Source organism: Trichechus manatus, unplaced genomic scaffold (genome assembly GCF_000243295.1).
Source record: "Trichechus manatus latirostris isolate Lorelei unplaced genomic scaffold, TriManLat1.0 scaffold00021, whole genome shotgun sequence".
NCBI lineage: Eukaryota > Metazoa > Chordata > Mammalia > Sirenia > Trichechidae > Trichechus > Trichechus manatus.
In genome coordinates this window covers 14,583,003-14,590,809 of record NW_004443957.1, presented here as the reverse complement: position 1 = coordinate 14,590,809, position 7,807 = coordinate 14,583,003, and positions in this window count along the sequence as shown.

The window sequence follows — 7,807 nt, the reverse complement described above, 5'->3', positions numbered from 1 at the left end:
TGTCTAATTCTGAAATTTTATTGTTAATCTTCTGGATTTCTGTTTGCTGTCTCTCTATGGATTCTTGCACCATGTTAAATTTGTCATTGTGCTCTTGAATAATCTTCTTAAGTTCCCCTATTGTTTTGTCTGTATGTTCCTTGGCTTGTTCTGCATTTTGTCTGATTTCCTTCCTGATATCTAGAAGAGTTCTGTATTAATCTTTTGTATTCTGTCTCTGGTAATTCCAAGTTCTCTTTCTCCAGAAAATTTTTTGAGTCTTTGTTTTGGGAGCTTGCTGAAGCCATCATGGTCTGCTTCTTTATGTGATTTGTTATTGACTGTTGTCTCTGAGCCATCAATAAGTTATTATATTTATTTTATATTTGCTTAATGTGTCCTAGCTTCTTGTCTTGTTTTGTTTTGATATGCCCAAATAGGCTGCTCATGTGAGCTAGTTTGATTATTGGCGCCTTTGAAGCTCTAATGTCCTGTCACCAGGTGGTTATATCTGTTACTAGGTATGTGAGCCCAGGAGTCCTTTTACTTTTCTTGTATGGATTCAGCTCAGGTGTCCAGGTAGTCAGTTACGAATGTGTGGTATAGGCTGTCACCTACAGTCCTAGAGGGGCAGGGGTGATTGGAGTAGACACAGTAGGGGGTCACGTGCTCAGCAAGGCAGGGGGCTGATGGCTGCCTCTGAGTGCCTGGGAGGAAAGCGTGTCTCTATTCCCTAGAGCATGTAGGTGGTTGGGTTTTGCAGCTGGACTATGGGTACCCAATGCTGTTGGCTGTAAGAACTGGGAGGCACCACTTATTCTTGGACCCCTGTTGCGGGTTGCTAGATAGCATGGGTGAAGCCACCAGTCCTCAGGCCCCTGACATGGGTATGTGAGGACCCTGCTTAATGGGCAGAGCGATGTCATATGTCACAAACCTGCCACTCCACCATATAGGTGATATAGTTGAAGTAAGGCTTCAGGTATATACCCTTGTTGTACTGTGCTAATGAAGGTCTATACTGTTGAAATAGACCCACCCAGGACTACGCATGGGTGAAAGGCATTCAAAGTCTATGGACCCTTTATGTCTGTGCCTAGGGAGCTGCACCTGCCCTGAGTTCCCGGCTTAGGGGAGCTGGCAGATTATTTTTTCCTGTTTGTTAATTTGTTCCCTCTCCAAGCCCAAGAGAATGGCTCATGGCAAATGACAGGTCTTACCTCAAGCCCAGGGGACATGGCATTCGCTGAAGCCAGCCTGGCACCCAGTGCAGAGTGGGGAGGGAGCAGGTAAATGAGAGTTTCTTCCCAAATGGGGTGTTTTTTGTTCCACCTGGTAGGTTAGACACATATACTTATCTGTTGACTATTGAGCGCCACTTTTCACTGGTTCTGGAGGCTTGAGTAGATTCTCTGCTGTTCAGTCTCTCCCAAAGTGGAACACTTGTCCCGAACGCCACTGCCTGCCTCACTGCGCAGGCCAGCTGATCCAGCCTGCAGGGTGTTGGTTCCTGCTGGGTCAGGTCTGGCAACTGCTCGCTGCTTCTGAACCATCTCTCCCTCCCCCTGCCACTCAGTCCGATTCCTCAACTTTGCCTTTGATGTTCAGGGCCCCTAGATTGTCATATATAATCGATTCACTTGTTTTTTTTCAGGTCTTTTTTGTAAGAGGGACCACCAGAAGTGTCTGACTACTCTGCCATCTTGGCCCTGATAGATACCTGATAGAAGTATTGATTTCTTTATTTAGCTCATTTTAAAAAAAATTTACACATCAATTGTTACTAAGGCCTTCATACATATTTCATGGCATCCATTTGGATTAATATCTTTTCCTTTTGGAGTACCTCCTTCAGGATTGTTTTCAATGAGGGATTTTGTGTAGCAAATGCTCTGAAGCCTTATGTTACCACTAATATTTTATTTCACCTTCTTATAGAAATGATAGTTTAGTTAGCTATAAAATTCTAGGTTTGAATTTATTTTCCCTGAAAACTTAGAAAATACTTTTCCATTGAATTCTTGTATCCAGTATTACTGTTGAGAAGTCAGGTGAAAATTTCTTTTTCATTTCTTTGTAGGTAGTCTCCTTTTGTTTTCCTCTGAAGCCATTGGAATTTTCTCTTTGACTTTATAAATTTTCTCTTTTTCACTATCATGAGTTTAGGCATTTTCTCTTATTTAATTCATTTGACAATGTATAATCTCTTTGATCTGAGGACTCATATCTTTAATTCTTAGAACTTTTGGTCATTATTTTGTGAAATATCTTCACCCCTCTATTTTTTTCTTCCCTTTGGAGATTCAAGTCTTATGAATGTTAACATGTCTACGTCTATCCTCCACATCTCTTAACTTTTCTAATATCATTTTCTTCTCTTTATCCTTTCCTGATGACTTCTGGATATTTTTCAAATGGATCTTACAGCTTCCTTATTTATTCTTCGACCAGCATGAATTTGACTGTTATATACTTAAAGTTTTTAAAATATAGCATCTACAGGTGGTGCTACTTTATGACTTATTATTCTTGCTTCATCTCTTAATTATTCTCTCTTAACGTTTTGAGAGTATTTGATATATATAGTTCAATTCTTGTTCTGTGTGGTCCATTCATCTTGCAGTAAATGTCATAGTTGTTCAATTTGTTGTAATTCTTTTATAGTTATTGTATTTTTCTGCTGTCTTGTTATTTTTCTCTAAAGCTCATATTCTTCTGGGGTTATACCTATATCAACTGATAATGTGTCTCTGGGGGAGGAAATAAATCTGTATTCCTGTATGTGAGTGTTGTGTGTGTGTGTATGAGAGGGAGAGGGAGAGAGGGAGGGGCAGGAAGAGAGAGAGAGAGGGATACCTCAGAGCAGAGCACTTCTGGTGTTACTATTACTTAGAGTTTCTTTAATTTGGGGGATTAAAAAAATACAAACATGGGTATATGTCTTGGTAGACCACAGTAGATTAGAATAAACAAGTTAAAAGAGAGGTAACTTCTAGGCAAGCACATGTTACAGTAGCAAGAAATGATAGATGACGTTTTAAAGGGTGAGGAGAGGACCCAAAATATGTATATACACAGAGATGAGTAGAAAAAATTGTCCAATATACCGCCATGCTTCCTGAGGCCATTACTGTATAACAGTTTAGAAAGGCATTTTAAAAAATAATACCATCAAGAGAAAGTTAAATACAAAATTCAAACAGTATATTGATGCATGTAGCATTTAAAAAACCAAACCTGTTGCCCTCCAGTCAATTCAGACTCATGGAGACCCTAAATGTGTCAGAGTAAGTGTATGTATAAAAACAAACAAACAAACCCGTTGTCTTTGAGTCGATTCTGACTCATAGTGACCCTACAGGACAGAGTAGAACTGATCCATATGGTTTCCAAGGAGCAGCTGGTGGATTTGAATTGCTGACCTTTTGGTTAGCAGCCCAGCTCTTTAACCACTGTGCCACCAGGGCTCTGTATGTCCAACAGAATTTAGAAAGATTACCATAGGAATGGTTAAAAAAAGATTTGATGCTTTAAGGGGTAAGCATCAATTATCTGAACAATTAACTATGTGTATTAGTTTATTCTTTCAGGATTTTGGATAAATGATAAATTGGGAAAAAAAAGGACAGATTTCTTGACATTATCAGAAGGCTTTAAATTTAGATCATTTTCTTTTAAATTTGATCATGGTTAAAAAAGAGCCCCTTAAAGATATTTATTGCCTAAATAATTCTGTGTAACAAACCATTCCAAAAGTCAATGACTTTAAACAGTAAATATGAGTCTATGAATGGCTGGGTGGCTCTGATGATCTGGGGCAGGCTTGGCTGGACCTGTCTGCTTATGCATCTGTAGTCAGCAGGTGGGTCAGATATGGTCTAGTGTGTCCTCATTCACATGTCTGGCAATCAAGTGGTGATTGGTTGAGGAGTTATGGGAGATTGGGCCATGTAAAGCTCAGCATCCAGCAAGCTAACTGGGCTTGTTCTAAATGGTGTCTGGGCAGGATTCCATGAGAATAAGTAGAACCACTTAAGACCTCTTGATATTAAAGCTTGGAATTGGCACATGGTTATATTTGACACATTCTTACTGGCCAAAGTAAGTTACAAGACTACATTCAAGGGGATAGGAAAATAGGCCCCACATCTTGATGGGAAGAGCTGCAAAGTCACATTACAAAGGTCAAGGACATAGGGAGGAGTGAAGAATTGTGACCGTTTTTTCAATCTATCTACCACACCCCACTGGGCAAGTAATCAGCTCTGCTTGGCACAGTAGATTTCTTTTTTTGCTTATTGTTGTAGTTTAAATGAAGATTACATTTCAAGTTAGGGCACAGTAAATTTCTGAATAGAAAAAATGATGTTGAGGGGAGTGGCAGATGTTGAGTTAGGGACTTCTTAGTCATGAGAGAAATATCCATGGTTTAGAGATGGGTGTTGATGAAAGGAAGCTAATAGCAACAGGGAGATAATAGGGATGGAATATTGCAAAGTACAGTAATGTTTTGTGAATACTGTTTAAAAGAGTAAATTGCTGAGTGGATATTACAATTTTCAGTAGGTACAGCCTCAGACAACATAGAATTGGCCATAAACTTGATCACAAATCAATCACCAAATATTTACTAAGTAATTACCATAGGCCAAGCGCTTTTGTAGTGTCTGGAGGAATACAAAGAATAGGACAGCTTGGCCCTCGAAACACTTTCAATCTATTAACCCATAGCCATCGAGTTGGTTCCAACTCATAGAGAACATATAGGACAAAGTAGAACTGCCCCATAGGGTTTCCAAGCAGCAGCTGGTGGATTTGAACTGCCAGCCTTTTGGTTAGCAGCTGAATGCTTAACCACTGCGCCTCCAGGGCTCCTTCAATCTATTAGGAAGATATGATATTCTCAAAAAGAAAGCCAATAGTACCAGCTAAAATATAACAGATATTAAAAAAGTGGTCCACAGGAATGGCAATAAAACATTTAACTTTAAAGAGATTTAAAAAAATACCCGTATATCTTCAATAACATAATTAAAACCAGTGGAGAGTAAGATTCGCTTTTCATAACTAGGCCATCGAAGTATTTAAATTCCAAAAAGCAAAGGATGTTTATATTAAAATTTAGTCACAAATGGCACCCTACTAAGTGACTTTCCTATGAGTATGAAAGAATTACTGTGACTTTGAAACTTGCTCCTCAAAATCCGACTCTATGAATTAAACCTAAGAGAATGAACGTTTTCCAAGTCTTCTGCACTTGAGTCTCCCCACTTGTTAACCACTAATAACAAAACTAACTTACTCCATGTGTTGAGATGAGAATTAGCTAAAAGAAACTATTGCAAAGCATGGTGGACATCTTAGGAGCTATGGAACTAGGTCAATAATGGAAGTTGGCACTCTCCCAGTTTTACATGAAAGGGAGAAGCAGTTGGATGACAGTTGAGTGACGATTTAACCTGCTAATCAGGCAGCTGGCAGGAAGCCTGGTGATAAATGGAAGAAGGAAATTTGTAGAAGACAAAGATAGGGGCAACACAGCAGATCAAATGCTGTATTTCTTAACAAGGGCAGCACTGGCACTTTGGGCAGGACGACTCTTTGCTGTACAGAACTGTCCAGTATGTTGCCGAATACTTAGCATCACTGGCCCTTGGGAACTAAATACTGATAGGGCCTCCTCCCCCACATGGCTTGTGAAAACAGCAACAACTCCACTAAGAAATACCAACTCATTGTCAAGGAGTTTAGAGGGAGCAGAGTTTGAAGATACAACAATAGGGAAAGTGAAAGATCCAACTAGAATGACAGCAATACTTTAGTATTCAAGTGGATTTAAGTCAAATTAATCCATTTTGCACAGAGCAGCCAGATTATTATTCTTAAAAATTTTCTTTCATCTCATCATGCCTCTGCTCCAAAGCCTTCAATGATTCCCTGTTGCTTATCAATGAAGACCACATTCCAAGGGCTAACATTCACCTTCTCTCTGCCACTCATTCCCAACCCTCCATACTGTTTTCTTATGTGGACTTTTCTGGTTCCATTCAATAAAACCTGTTAAAAGAAGCTTGGATAACTCAGAATGATCAAGATGAGAAATGAACTAACTTGGAACTATTTTGTGATTGAAATTTTAATGAAGAGTTTCAAATGGGGTCAATTCCAAGGCATAAACCTTTGTTGCTCTGATATTGGTACTTGTTAGTAGTAGCATCCTCATATTGCACCAGCCTACTTTCCTTCTGCCCTTGCCTAACTTAGAATCCCTTCTCCAATGTCGTTCTAATCACAGCTGTCCTGTTTGGACCACAGACATTTGTCCGGTACCTGCTTCCGCATGTTTTCCCCCACCCTTTCCACCTGGTCTTCTTTGCTTTGCATGGGTTATCATTTTTGGGGTCCAAACTTCAGTGGTAGATGCTTCAGTTGAATACAAGATCTAATGCTGCCTGAAAACCTTGAGGCTTCAGGGTCTATAAATTTAGTATTTTCTTTGTTATCCAGTTAGATTAAACCTTTACTTAGCATTGTTTTAAAATGAAGAATACCTATAGTGTTGCACAGAAAAAGTACTGTATAAATGCATATACTCTTAGGATTTCTAGCCCATAAATCAAAGCTCAAGTTTCCATTCATGACAGAAACCTGGGAGCAATCTATCTCTGGCTCCTCTCTCCCCTCTCCCTAACCAATGCCCTCACCTTGATGACCCAGCCCCCTAAATAGTTCTTAAAGGTCTTCCCTCCTTTCAAACTTACTCAGAAATCCTTAGTTTAGGCCTTACCATTGCTCACCTGGATTATTACAGATAATTACTAAATTGTCTCTTTGCTTCTAGGCCTCCTCCTCTAACTCCTCCCAAAAAACCCTCTCATTTCCACCAAACCCAACTTTTACCATGTTACAGCCCTGCTTACACCCCTTCAATGTATCCTCATTACACCTGGGGTAAAATCTAAACGATTAAGTAAAGCATGAAGGTCTTTTCATGGCCTGGTACCTGCTCATCTTCCCAGTGTCATTTCCTCTTCCTTCTCTCTACCCTCTAGTGGGCCAAATGATCACAGCTCCCAAATCACATTATGTATTTTTAATGCCTAAATGCTTTTTTAAACACTATTCCTTCTACTTGGCATGCCTTCTGTCCTTCCCTCTCCCTACTTCTCCTTAAAGATTAATCATCCTTCCAGACTCATCTCTCTGGAGTCACCTCCTTTTAGCAGCCTCCCCTGATCTACCTGTCTAGGTCAGATGTCCCTTCTCTGTGCTCTGCAAGCTCCCTGTGCATTTCTTTGCCTTAGCATTTATCATACTGCATTGAAGTGATCTGTCCAGCTGCCTGATTCCCCTCTAGACTGTGACTTGGAGGCTAAAGTCTGTTTGATTCATCCTCATACCCCCTACCTCCAGCCCAGTGACTAGCTCAATAAATGTTTCCTGAAATTTTGACTTCAAACTTGTAAATAGATTGGGAATCTTTATGAGTGAGACAGTCCAAAGAAAAATGTGGAGTTGAGAAATATTTGGTAATATGAGGAGTCCTTGAGTGGTGCAAATGGTTACACGCTCAACTGGTAACTGAAAGGTTGACAGTTTGAACCCAATCGGGGCATCTTGGAACGAAGACCTGACAACCTGCTTCAGAAAACTCTATGGAGCAGTTCTACTCTGCACACATGGGGTCACCATGAGTTGAAATTGACTTGACAGTAACTTTTTTTTTTTTTTAAATAACAGACATTTTAGGTCAAAAGACACCAGGCAATTTTCATGGTCTCAACAAGTGGTTTACCTTATGTTAATTAGACCAAAGGATTCTATGTGT